This window comes from Ornithorhynchus anatinus, chromosome 9 (genome assembly GCF_004115215.2).
Source record: "Ornithorhynchus anatinus isolate Pmale09 chromosome 9, mOrnAna1.pri.v4, whole genome shotgun sequence".
Lineage (NCBI taxonomy): Eukaryota > Metazoa > Chordata > Mammalia > Monotremata > Ornithorhynchidae > Ornithorhynchus > Ornithorhynchus anatinus.
Genome location: NC_041736.1, coordinates 5466664 through 5479563, shown reverse-complemented (window position 1 = coordinate 5479563; position 12900 = coordinate 5466664). Strand labels below are relative to the sequence as shown.

General features: G+C 52.3%; 1 protein-coding gene across 8 annotated transcripts in view; it reads right to left on the bottom strand.

Annotated features, from left to right (window-relative positions):
* The window catches only part of LYPD6 (LY6/PLAUR domain containing 6), a 34745-nt gene extending 24031 nt beyond the window's left edge, over positions 1 to 10714 (bottom strand). Inside the window, exons 1-4 of one of the 8 annotated variants that reach the window (XM_039913161.1) lie at positions 10632 to 10706; positions 6072 to 6114; positions 4969 to 5197; positions 4595 to 4793 (exon numbers count right to left, since the gene is read on the bottom strand). The gene's annotated coding sequence lies outside the window, so the exon portion shown is untranslated. Of the gene's footprint in view, positions 1 to 4594; positions 4794 to 4968; positions 5198 to 6071; positions 6115 to 9930; positions 10077 to 10631 lie in introns of those variants that run through there. The other 7 variants (XM_039913162.1, XM_029071541.2, XM_039913163.1 and 4 more) reach the window with 7 other exon arrangements.
* Between the last annotated feature and the right edge of the window lie 2186 nt (positions 10715 to 12900).

Below are 12900 nucleotides of genomic sequence, written 5' to 3'. Positions count from 1 at the left end.
TAATCAATCGGTGGTATTTATCGACTGCTTACAGAACACTGTACTAAGCATTTGGGAGAATACAGCAGAATCAGAGGTCACATTCCCTGCCCATAATGAGCTTACAGTATAAAGGGAGAGACAGACCTTACTGTAATTAACTGGCAATGTGTAATTTAATGAGAAGTACCTAAATGCTGTGGGTTTGGGGTGGAGCGACTAGCAAGCGTCCAAAGATCACACAGAATCAGAATCTTAAGGCACAGTCCGCGCAGCGCTTAACAACCACTATCGTTACTATTGTCTTATTTAGTGAGTGCCTATTGTGTTGGATTTTGGAGCAAATTAAAGCAAAGTGGTCTTTGGAAGGCCAAATGACTCGATTTAAATTAGCATATTTTGGACACATAATCAGGAGGACTAATTCTCTGGAGAAGACGCTCATTCGAGGAAAAGGACAGGGAAAACGTGGAAGAGAGAGACCGGCAGTTAGACGGATAGGGACCGTAACATCGGTAACGGAAGAACCGTCAGAAAGGTTCATTCGTTCATTCATTCAATAGTGTTTATCGAGCGCTTACCATGTGCAGAGCGCTGTACTAAGCGCTTGGAACGAACAAGTCGGCAACAGATAGAGACGGTCCCTGCCGTCTGACGGGCTCACGGTCTGATCGGGGGAGACGGACGGACGAGGACGGTGGCGATAGATAGAGTCAAGATTGCGGATCATGGCAGAGGACGGGACGTTCTGGAGAAAGTATATCCGTGGAGTGGCCGGGAATTGGAATCGACTCGACGGCACTTAATAATAAATAATAACGGCGACAGAGCAGTGTAGCGTTAGAGGACGGGCCTGGGGGTCAGAAGGTCCTGGGTTCTAAACCCGGCTCTTTCACTTGTCTGTCGTGTGATGTTGGACGGGTCACTTAACACCTCTGTGCCTCAGTTACCTCATCTGTACAATGGGGATTGAGACTGTGAGCCCCCTCTGGGACAAGGACTGAATCCGACCTGATTACCTTGTATCTATGCCAGCGCTTCGAAGAGTGCCTGGCAGACAGTAAGGGCTTAACAAATGCCGTACCCCCCAAAAATCAGATCGGACACACCCCTTTCCCACATGGGGCGCGATCAATCAATCAGTGGTATTTCCTGCGTGCTCGCTGTGTGCAGAGCACTGTACTAAGCACTTGGGAGAGTACAATTCGACGGAGTAGGTAGACATGATCCCTAGGAAGGAACGGGTATCTTACCCCCATTCTGGGGATGAGGAATAGGGACCCAAAGAAGTCAAGTGGCTTACCCCAGGTCACAGAGCAAGCAAGTGATGAATGCTTTTATCTTTTTAGCTTTTATCTTCTAAAGCATTCTCATTTTATAGATCCAAAACCTAAGCAACGTCCTCAGAGTCAGAGAAGATATCGAAAAGGAGGAAAGTCTCCTACAGCAAGATATGTCCTCAGTCAGTCAATCGCATTTGTTGAGCACTTACTGTGTGCAGAGCACTATACTGAGCGCTTGGGAGAGTATACGACAGACACGGTTCCTGCCCACGATGGGCTTATGGTCTAGAGAGGAAAGAAAGGGTTCAAAAGTTCAAAGACTGCATTTCCGAACAAATCTGGCTCAGCACCGCGTCGTATCCCCCGAGACACAGACGTCGTCATTAGAAGATGGCGATGAAAGAATCCAGAACTTGATTCGCCGCCCGCCCCCTCAAAATGGGTGAGGGAAGAGGGAAAACCCAGATTCCCATCTGGCTAGACAAGCGACGATTTTTCTTACCTCACTCAATCAACGGCTCCTCCAGGGCGGGGAGCGTACCTACCACCTCCATCGTAAAGAGATCTCCCAAGCGCTCCGTACCATGCTCCACACACAAGTGAGCGCTCAATAAATACCGCTGATTGACTGACTGATCTTTCCCAACCAGAGGCCCGGGCAAACCTGCCTCCAAACCTGTAAAACCATTAAGGCCCCCGAACCTGCCCGGGGAGGGCCCCGTCAAGGCGGTGACGTTTTTCCCTCGGACCAAAAACCCAGGCTGATTCTTCTCCCACGAGATGTCGGTATTGATAGAGAGAACTTTATGGAAATCCCTCACCCACGGAGGGCCTCGGCATACCGGAGGGAGAATGAACGAACAAGTCGCAACGGATGCTACGACGTGACGGCATTACGGACGAGACTGTGTTACGTTTAGATAGTCCCTCCCCACCTCCAGCAGCGGCTAAACCACACACTGGCCTGGGGAGAATGACCTGGAGCATACATTTAGCTTTACAGGTAGTGAAATTCGACTTATTATTATTATTATTAATGGTACTTGTCATTCGTTCATTCAATCATATTACTCTGTGCGAAGCACTGTACTAAGTGCTTGGGAGAGTACACCGCGACCACAAACAGACACATTCCTGCCCACAACGAGCTCGCCGTCTAAAGGGGGAGACAGATGGGAACATAAAAACGTAAATTACAGATATATGCGGATATAACCGATATATACAGATATAGCACTTGTGAAGTGCTTACTATGTGCCAAGCACCGTTCTAAGCACTGGAGTGGATGCAGGTTTGTCTCTGTTGCTGAATGGTACATGCCAAGTGCTTAGTACAGTGCTCTGCGCGCAGTAAGCGCTCAATAAATATGACTGAATGAATAAATGAACACAATTTAGTCAGGTTGGACACAGCCCCTGTCCCAGATTGGGCTCACATTCTTAATCCCCATTTTCAGATGAGATCACTGAAGCCCAGAGAAGTGAAGTGACTTGTCCAAGGTCACACAGAAGGCAAGTGGCAGAGCCGGGATTAGAACCCAGGTTCTTCCGACTCCCGGACCTGTGTTCTAACCACTGAGCGACGCTGCTACACGGGAAGGAGGTATGGTGCAATGGTTGGACCACGGAACTGGGAGTCAGAAAACCGGAGTTCTAATCTCCACTCTGTCGTTCATTCAGTCGTATTTATTGAGCGCTTACTATGTGCAGAGCACTGTAACAAGCACTTGGGAAGAACAACTCGGGAACAAATAGAGACAATCCCTGCCCACAACGGGCTCACCTGTTGTGAACTAGGGAAGATCCCGATGACCCTGGGCCTCGGTTTCCTCATCTGCTAAAAGAGGATTAAATATCTGCTCTTCCTCCCGCTTAGGCTGAGATCCCTCTGCGGGGGTCTGTCCAACAAACTGATGGCATTATACACACCCCAGTGCTTAGCACATAGTAAGTGCCTAACAGATACTTCGGGCAAGTCACCTCATCTCTCTGTGCCTCAGCTTTCTCATCTGTCAAATGGGGATTACGACTGTGAGATGCGATCCGTGGACCGTGTCCGACCCGACAAGCTCGTATCTACCCCGGCGCTTAGAAATCGGAAGCGCTTAACGCACACTATTAAAAAATCCCACAATTATTGTTCATAGTAGTATTAATTAAGCAAGGAAAGGGAGTAGAAATTGGAGCATCAGTTCAGTCGTGCTCTAGGGTGACATTTAAAGTTCATCTGGAGTCTGGCAGGGATAGAGGCATCAAGATTGATTCCCCAGAGACGAATAAATCACAGGCAACATCTAAACATCCACGATCACCACCACCTTTCCGGGGGGGCGGGGGGGTGGAGGGCTTTTTATCCGCTACTAAGGACTCTACAAAAATGTCCTCTCCCTGCTTGCTGGTATTCACAAGACATACCGATAATTAATATTCGCTCCTCTATTCTCCAGTTAACAATGAATCGTAAATGTTTGGAAAGAGAAAAACTTGACAGAAATATCTGCCATCCCAGTGGATTACACGGGATGGAGGGAGTGGGAGGGAAAGCGGGCTTGGAAAAAGATGCTTAATATCGTACCCTGAAATGGCAGACGAGCTTCGTAAACATGACCGTGAGAGCGGCGTGCAAAATGAACCGAATTTGCTCAAGGAAATCACACCTAATCACCATCAAACGTTCACGATCATGAGAACCCAGCTTGGCGTGCCCAAGGGATTCAGCAGAGAATTACGAGGCTCAGCTATCTAAGGAGACACGTATTAAATACTCATGAGATGGAGAGAGCTTTTTCCGAATCTGTTCACGGTTTTCCCTTCCTCTTCCCGGTGATCTGTTCCTCTCATCGGTTCCAAAGTGTCAGTGTCAATATGGAAGTGGGGGAAGGTGACGAATGACCCTCTTGGGCAATATTTTCCCTCTTCTGAGTTAACGTTGGTTTCTCTACCGCTTAAACAACCGGCTCGTGCTGACAAAGCCCAAGTCAGTAAGTTCGCTATGGGCCGGTAACGCGGGCTAATTCTGTTATACCGTACTCTCCCAAGCGCTTAGAACAGTGCTCCGCACATAGCAAGCGCTCAATAAATACTATTGATTACAATGTCTACCTCTTGTATCATCGCCCTTTCCCCAACACCCTGCACAGCGCTCTGCACACAGTGAGCACTCGGTATATGCTACCGATGGGTTGACCGATTATTTAGGGTGGTTGCCAGAAGTCGAAAACCCACGCTCTCTGAGGCCGAGTTTCTAATCGACGAGGACCGCTTCGATTTAACGCGCTCTGCCCAGTCTTAGAGTGACTCGCTTCCCGCTTCCGCGGAATCTCGATACGTACCCGAACTCGACGTTATCCTCAAGCCGAACGCTAACGGGTGTCGGATCGAGACCCTGGCTTCCTATCGGCAGATCCGGTCGAAGATCTTTTTGACTGACAGGTTCTCGGCACCTGCCAGCTCAAAGACTCATTCCATCTAGTCGGCCCCTCTATCGATTCTGTCCTGAAGGAAGCTGAGTTGATTAGGGGCCACTAAATCCTCCGCGTGCCAACGGAAAGAAGAAAAAAAATCCCCTCTCAGAATCGGGCACAGATGAAATTTCATGCAAGGGAATCGGAATGGAGTTGGACTCATAAAGGCTCTCCTTGTTCGAACGAGAACATTTACATATTATCCGAATCCAAGAATCATAATCGCTTCCCAAATAGCTCACCCCGTCACTCAGTCGGCCTCGGGGAGATCTCATTCCCAACGGCTGAGTGCTGTTCTTCGGAGGAAATTTTGCTCATCTCGGCAACCGGATTCCTTGAGTCAGTGGCAGTTACCCCAGGCGAAGAGGAAATGAGCAGACCGTCCGGATTGGACATTTCCTTGATAGGTCTGATAGAGTCGGAAGGGTTCGAAGAGCGGCACAGAGAACATTAACAGGAGATTGTTAAGTCCTAGAGGAGAAGGGTAATGCTGAGTTTCAGTAAATTAATCCTGGAGAGTCTATGGGATTTTAAGCATCTAATATGACCCCCTAACCGCTGACTGACCCAGCACCTTGACCCCTCCTACCTCATCTCGCGGATCCCCTGCTACAACCCAGCCCTCAAACTTGGCTCCCCGCATGCAGAAGCAGCGTGGCTCAGTGGAAAGGGCCCGGGCTTTGCAGTCAGAGGTCATGGGTTCGAATCCCTGCCCTGCCCCTCGTCAGCTGGGTGACGGTGGGCGAGTCACTTCACTTCTCTGTGCCTCAGTTCCCTCATCTGTAAAATGGGGCTTAAAACTGTGAGCCCCACGTGGGACAACCCGATCACCCTGTATCTCCCCCAGCGCTTAGAACAGTGCTCTGCACATAGTAAGCGCTTTACGAATACCAACATTATTATGCCAGGCCTCCCTCTGGCCTGGAACTCCTTACCCCTTCCTAAATGACCTACCACCACTCTCCCCGCCTTCAAAACCTAGACTGTAAGGTCCCTCTAGACTGGAAGCTCCTCGTGGGCAGGGAACGTGTCTGTTCATCGCTATACTGTACTCTCCCAAGCGGTTAGTACAGTGCTCTGCACACGGTAAGCACTCAGTTAAAAAAAAAAAAAATCACATCTCCTCCAAGAGGCTTTCTCCACATCTCCTCTATCCCCCCTCCCTTCTGCCTCGCATGCACCTCAATCTGTACCCCTGAAGCACTTGATAGTTACCCTAACCCTCAGCCCTTATGGAAAATATCCATCATTTATCCTAACGACGTGTCTTCCAGCTCCGTTAAACGGCACCCTCCCGAGCGTTTAGTACAGTGCACTGTGATGGATTGATCGACCGAGCGATTACCTTCTATCTCTCCCTCTTCCGTTCATGTCTACAGAGATCAATCCTGAAGTGCAGAGAAGTGTGAAAACTCAGACACCGTCATCGATCCAGGGTATTTATTGAGGGCTCACTGTGTGCAGAGCACTGTACTAAGCGCTAATCATCAACCCCCTTCTATAAAACTAATAACAACGGTGGCTGTTAAGCGCTTACTATGTGCCAAGCACTGTTCGAAGCACTGGGCGAGATACAAGGTCATCAGGTTGTCCCACGTGGGGCTCACAGTCTTCATCCCCATTTTACAGACGAAGTAACTGAGGCACAGAGAAGTTAAGTGGCTCGCCCCAGGTCACACAGCAGACAGGTGGCGGAGCCAGGATAAGAACCCGCGTCCTCTGACTCCCAGGCCCGTGCTCTTCCCACTGAGCCACGCTGCTTCTCTGGTGAGCTGTCATAGGCACCTCTGGTGGGGCAAGCACTATTCTAAGCGCTTGGAAGGATATTCAGAAGTATAAGATAGGATCCCTTCCCCGGGAGAGATCGCAGGCTCGCTCAGTGAAAGAAAATGCACCAAAGATGCCCACACGAGAAGCAGCGTGACCTAGTGGTTAGGGCACAGGCCTGGGAGTCAGAAGGTCACGAGTTCTAATCTCCGCTCCGCCACTTGTGTGACCTGGGGCAAGTCGCTTCGTTTCTCTGTGTCTCAGTTACCTCATCTGTCAAATGGGGGTGAAGACTCTGACCCCCATGAGGACGGGACTGGGTCCAACCCGATTTGCTTGTATTTCCCCCCTGCCCCAGCCCTTAGTACGGTGCCTGGCTCATAGTCAGCGGCACAATTATTATTATTACATTTTGTAAGCCACTGAGTGACCTGATCTGGGCTAAGTCCAGAGATAGCTCCAATTCTGAAGAAAATGTGCTACTGGTGATAAATGGAGAATGCACTGACCGGGAACCAAGCAAAATGGTAGCTTGAAAAATAGCAGTGAGAGAAAAATCCACCCACTCAGCTAATAGATAGTCCTTCAAGAGCGAGAAAAAGGGGGATGACCCATCTCACTTCATTTGAGTCACATTTCCGAGCACCCGGAGCAAACAGGATTCTCTGAAACTTCTGGGTCTTGTATCCAATAAGATTCAGCAGTGTCTAGTGTAGTTGCTGGTCTCTTAACAGGCACTTCCCTTGTTTTTTTTTAAAATACCATTTGTTAAGTGTTAACTTCATGCAGGAACTGTATTAAGCGCTGGGGTAGATACAAGCTAATCAAGTTGGACACAATCCATGTCCCACAAGGGGCTCACAGTCTTATACCATCTTTTATTTTTTTGCGGATGAGAACAGTGAGGCATAGAGAAGTGATTTGCCCAAAGTCACGCAGCTGACAAGTGGTGGAGCCAGCATTCGAATCCAGGCCCTTCTGACTTCTGGGGGGTTGGTTTTGAAAGTGGAAAAAAGGAATTACATGGCAAGTTTTTCTTGTCTAGTCTCACTTGCTTGTGAGCCAGTGGTCAGATATTTAAATTCTACCATCAGATCCGCACAATAATAATAATGATGGTGCTTGTTAAGCGCTTACTGTTTGTCGAGCACTGTTCTAAGAGCTGAGTTGGAATCAAGCTAATCAAGTCGGTCACAGTCCCTATCCCACATGGAGCTCACGGTCTTAATCCACATTTTACAATGAGGGAACGGGGGTACCGAGAAGCCAAGTGACTTTCCCAAGGTCACACAGCAGACGTGTGGCGGAGCTGGGATTAGAACCCAGGTCCTTCTGACTCCCGGGCCTGTGCTCTATCCACTCGGCCATACCCAGGCTTAGCTCCCCGTCGAGAAGTTCCCCTAGATTGTAAATTCCTTGAGGTCAGGGACTGTGTCTCCTGATTCTACTGTGCTCTCCCTAGTGCTTATTATAGGGCTCTGCACACCGTAAGCACTTGATAAATACCTCTGCCTCGATAGGGCAGATACACAAAATCCACAGATCACCCCATTTAGCCATGGGTTTCGCCTTTCTCCTTCACCGTTCCGCAGTCAGAACCCCCAGCAACTTGAGACTACGTCAGCTTTATGCTCCCTTCCCGACAAGAGCATAGGCTTGAGAGTCAGGGGACCTGAGTTCGAATCCCACCTCTGCCATTTGCCTGCTGCGTGACCTTAGGCAAGTCGCTTAACTTCTCTGTGCCTCAGTTTCCCTTCTGTACAATGGGAAGTAAATCCCCGTTCTCCCTCCCCTTTTCGACTACGAGCCCCATGTGGAACGGGGACTGTGTCCGATCCACCTATCTTGTATCCACTCCGGTGCTTAGCACGGTGCTTGGCACATAGTGTTTAACAAATATCGCGGTTATTATCAATACCGTTATTAACCCTGCACAAAGCAGAGCAGAGAAATGACTAAACGACGAGGGAGCCGACTGGAGTTTGAACTGCATCCCGGATAATCTACATCCCGGCTGATCCACCCGGGTGTAATTAAGCCTTAACTGTACTGAACTCCCTTCACTGCATGCAGGCAACTCATATGAACTTCTTGGAAACTTGGTGCCCCTGAAGGAATAAATATTCAGAATTTAAGTCCAGAAGCTTCTCACAGAATCACAAAAAGCAAAGCACAAATCTAAAACCAGATGGCCTCGGGGTCTGGAAACAGCATCGCAGTTGTCTGGGGCGGCAGAGAGAGGGAGTAGAATAACGATCAGGTCATCAGGCTGGATTTTTAAAGTCCTGAGCGTATCAATCTCCAGATGTGCCCTGCGGCCAGGGTCGGGAAAGACATCATCCATATCATCTGGGGGCATAAGTGACGACGGCATTTTCTTTAGCGATATAGAAAGTCAGCGAAGAAAGGTTTTTGGAGAAGGTCAGCTCATTAGAAACGACTCCGAGTTATGATTCTCCGAACGTACGGAGAATCAACAAAGGTGAACCGGGTTTTTCTCCCTTAACCTGTGGACACGGAGGCCATTTGCCGTCGGCTCGCTGTGTTGCGCACGGCTCTTTAGGGTTTTCTTTTTCATTCATTTATTAGTATTTTTTGAGAGCCTACCGTGCGCAGGGCACGGTACCAAGCGCTTGGAAAGTACGATTCGGTTCGGTAACAGATAGAGACCACCCTTCCCAACAACGGGCTCACGTAAGCAGGTACCCTGTACACCGAGAAACGTTCCAGGGGGTTATCTGGGAATCCATCCACTCACAGAAACGAATGGGTAACTAGACAATTAAATTTCAAATCGGCAAAATATAAAAAAAAATCTAAACAAATAAGTTAATGTAAATAAGAGCGAGGAAACGTCGAAGGGGTTTGGGGAGGCTATTTTGCCGTTTGGGACGGGAAACTATCATCCCCGGGGCCAGATTTTATACCAAGCAGTACCAGATCCTTGTTAATCCCCGGGAAAAAAATAAATAAAGCTTTTTAAGGGTTCCAGACTTAGCTTCAGAAACCTTCCTAGGACGCAGCGGCATTTTTTCTCCTTGCAAAAAGAGGAATCGGTTTAGGACTTTTTAGCGCACGGAGCCCAAGAGCAGAAATAGAAGGTCCCATTTATATGCGTCAGGCACCCAGGGGCCGCAGAGCCAAACGGGCCGTCAGAGAGCCCCTTCGCTCCTGCGATTTTCCAGACCCTTTCCCGGGGAAAACCGAAGTTTCGCTGGCTCCGGGGCTAACGGGGGGACGGACCCCCGAAAGGGGAGCGCTGCAGCGAAAGGGGCCACCTTGTGCTAAACGCCCGACGATGGCACCGGTACCTTCGCAGGCGCCCTTCTTTGGAGACGCGATGCGCATTTGGAGACGCGATGCGCATCTGGAGACCCGATGCGCATTCGGGAAAGGGCCGGGAGAGTTTTCCAGGGAATCTCCGGAGAAGTACGCACCTCTGCGACGGCCGGCCGGACCAGGAGCGGGGGGCGTCCAGGATGCTCCCCGATATTCCGCCTCAAGGGAGGAAAAGTCTCTTCCCCCAAAGCGTCCCAGAGGGGACCGGCTGCGTTTTGGAGGTCACCCCTGGGGCTCCTCTTCCGCTAGCCGCCCTCGCCGCTCACTTCGGGGGGGGGGGGGGGGGGGGGGGGAGGTCCACCCCGCCGGCTCCCTGGATGGACCGGGAAGGGTCGCGGACCACGTCCGGGGGATCGTCACAGGGGACCGAGGCGTGCGGACGGGATGGAGAGGATGGAGGGGATGGAGAGGATGGAGAGGCACGGTACCTCGACCTCCAGAGGATGCAACACCAAGCGTGAAACGCCCCCGCAGTCCGACAGGCTGACCGACAGGCTGACCGACAGGCTGACCGACAGGCTGACCCCCCCCCACCCCCGGGGGTGGGGGCGCAGAGAGAAGAGGGAGCCCCCTGCCCTCTCCCGCCCCCACCACCCCCGGGGTCACCCGCAGCAACATGTGGCTCCTGTCCTCCCAAGTTGGTCCTTGGTGGCCAGGACCGGCCCGATGCCGGGGGGGGATTCCCTCCCCGCTTGGACCCTTGAGCTTGGGGGGGGGGGGGGGGGGGCCGGTCCTGAGTCCCCCCTCCCCCCCCCCCGGGATGCAGGGGGTGGGGGTGGGATGACGCCCCCTTACTCACCAGGGCTGGGGCTGGGCCGCTGTCCCGGTGCCCCATCCCAGGAGCGCTCTCCCCGCCGATCCTCCCCGGGGGGCGCAGTGCGGACCCCTCCCCACCCCGCACACCCCCGGACCCAGCACCCAGGACCCAGGACCCCGTCCGTCCAGCCACTGCCCACCCCGGGGGGGGGGGGGCGGCGGGGCGGGGGCGGGGCCGGAGGGGAAGGACAGGGGACGGGAGAGGAGGGGAGAGGGAAGGGAAGGGAGGGGAGGGGAGAGGAGGAGAAGGGAGGAGTGAAGAGAGGGGAGGAGAGGGGAAGGGAGGAGAGGGGAGGGGAGGAGAGGGGAAAGCAGGAGAGGAGGAGAGGAGAAGAAAGGAGAGGGGAAGGGAGGAGAAGGGAAGGAAGGAGAGGAGAAGGAAGGAGAGGGGAGGAGAGGGGAAGGAAGGAGAAGGGAAGAGAGGGGAAGGAAGGAGAAGGGAGGAGGGGGAAGGAAGGAGAGGGGAGGAGGGGGGAAGGAAGGAGAAGAGAAGGAAGGAGAGGGGAAGGAAGGAGAGGGGAAGGAAGGAGAGGGGAGGAGAGGAGGAGGGGGGGAGGAGGAGGGAGGAGAGGAGGAGAGAGGAAGGGGAGGAGAGGAGAGGAGAAGGAAGGAGAGGGGAGGGGAGGAGAGGGAAGGAGAAGGGAAGAGGGAGGAGGGAGCGGACGAGAGGAAAGGGGAGGGGAGGGGAGGGGACGGCAGGCCTCTCCCAAGCGCTTAGTACAGTGCTCTCCCTATCGTAAGCGCTCAATAAATACCACCGATCGATTGAGAAATGAGAGGGGAGGGGTGAGCCGAGGAGAAGCCGGCGGTGGATAGCGTACTCTCCCAAGCGCTTACTACCGCGTTCCGTCCATCCTGAGCGCCCAGTAAATAGAACTGATTGATAGATTGACTGATAGATCGATTGAGAGATGGGGGGGGGGCGGAGGAGGGCCAATCACGGAGCGGGGGGAGGGGCTTCCTCGTTGGCTGAGGTCGGGCCTCCCCCCCCCCCCCCCGGGAAATCACACCCCTCCCCCGGGCGGATTGTTCTCTTAATCGTCCTCCTCGTTATCATCGTCCTTATCATCAGCATCGTAATCATCAGAGTGATAATCATGGCATTCGTGAAGCGCCTACTATGTGCCAGGCACTGTACTAAGCGCTGGAGGAGACGCAAGCGGTCCCCGTCCCACGTGGGGCTCTCCATCCCCATTCGACAGATGAGGGAACTGAGGCCCGGAGGAAGTGAAGTGACCTGTGCGAGGTCGCACGGCAGACACGTGGAGGAGCCGGGATTAGAACCCACGACCTTCTGACTCCCAGGCCCGGGCTCTGGCCACTACGCCGTGCTGCCTCTCGACTGCTGTTTCTTAACCGTGATATCGATAATGATAATAATCGAAATAAAAATACTTGTTAAGCACTTACTAAGTGGCAGGCACTGTATCGTGCTCTCCCAGGGGCGATGTGCCGCGCATTCATTCGTTCATCTGTATCTACTGAGCGCTCACTGTGTGCGGTGCGCTGTATTAAACCCTCGGGGGAGTACGACACAACAATAAATAGGCTCGCATTCCCGGCCCACGAGAAGATGCCGGTTCAGAAGGGTGAGCGCTCAGTAAATACTACGGATTGAGTCCTCTGCCTCCGTGAGAATGAAAAGTGGACGGCTCTCGTAGAATCTCTTCGAGGGCGGGTACCTCACCCCATTCATTCATTCGGTAGTATTTATTGAGCGCTTACTATGTGCAGAGCACCTGACCAAGCGCTCGGAACGTACAAATCGGTAACGGGTAGAGACGGGCCCTGCCCTTCGACGGGCTCACGGTCTAATCGATTTTATAATCTGCGGTGTAGCTTTCGTTACACCCTGCACGAGTAGATGCTTGTCGAACAGTAGTGTTTACCGAGTGCTTCCTGCGTGCCGAGCGCTGCGCCGAACGCTTGAGAGAGTACAACTCGACAGAGTTGGTAGGCACGTTCCCTGCACACAGGGATCTTACGGCCTAGACGGGGAGACAGACGTTATTAGAGGCAGCCTGCTTAGCGGAAAGAGCACGGGCTTGGGAGTCGGCGGTTGTGGGTTCAAATCCGGGCTCTGTCACTCGTCACCTTTTCCCTCTACTCCCTCTACCCCCCCTTCACCTCTCCACAGCCAAACCCTCTTTTCCCCCCCATCTCCCTCCGCTCCTCCCCCTCTCCCTTCCCCTCCCCTCGGCGCTGTGCTCGTCCGCTCAACCGTATTTATCTTCATCCCCCTATTTATTTTG